The sequence below is a fragment of the Rhagoletis zephyria genome, unplaced genomic scaffold (genome assembly GCF_001687245.7).
Source record: "Rhagoletis zephyria isolate East Lansing unplaced genomic scaffold, Rhagoletis_zephyria_1.1 Rzeph_scaffold_10722, whole genome shotgun sequence".
Classification (NCBI taxonomy): Eukaryota; Metazoa; Arthropoda; class Insecta; order Diptera; family Tephritidae; genus Rhagoletis; species Rhagoletis zephyria.
Window position 1 is genome coordinate 6,780 of NW_016167799.1, and position 443 is coordinate 7,222.

Below are 443 nucleotides of genomic sequence, written 5' to 3' on the forward strand. Positions count from 1 at the left end.
TTAAATTCCCGGTTAAAAGCCATAATAATCGAATCAAAACCATGGGTTTGCGAAGCCAAGACAGCGTCATAGGCTTTACATAGCTTTCCAGGCATGTCCATACAGTCATTACACAGATAAACAATGTTCCGGTTCTTTTTCAAAAGATTCATATCGTATTCCAATATTTGGCCTTTAATATTCAAAAAATTTGAAATCTAATTCCAGCGGCAAGTGATATAAGTTAGGAGGAGATATCGAAGAGGAAGGCTGGGATATTACAAAGTTTATATTGTATGTTACAAAGACTAAATCTAGAAGTCGATTCATATTGTTTCCAAGGCCATTTATTTGTGTTAGGCCAATACTTAAGAAGTTATCAATAACATAAGACTCCACTGGACTGTGTACATTTGAAGGAGTCAAGAATAAATTATTATCTAAATACAACCAGCATTAGTTAC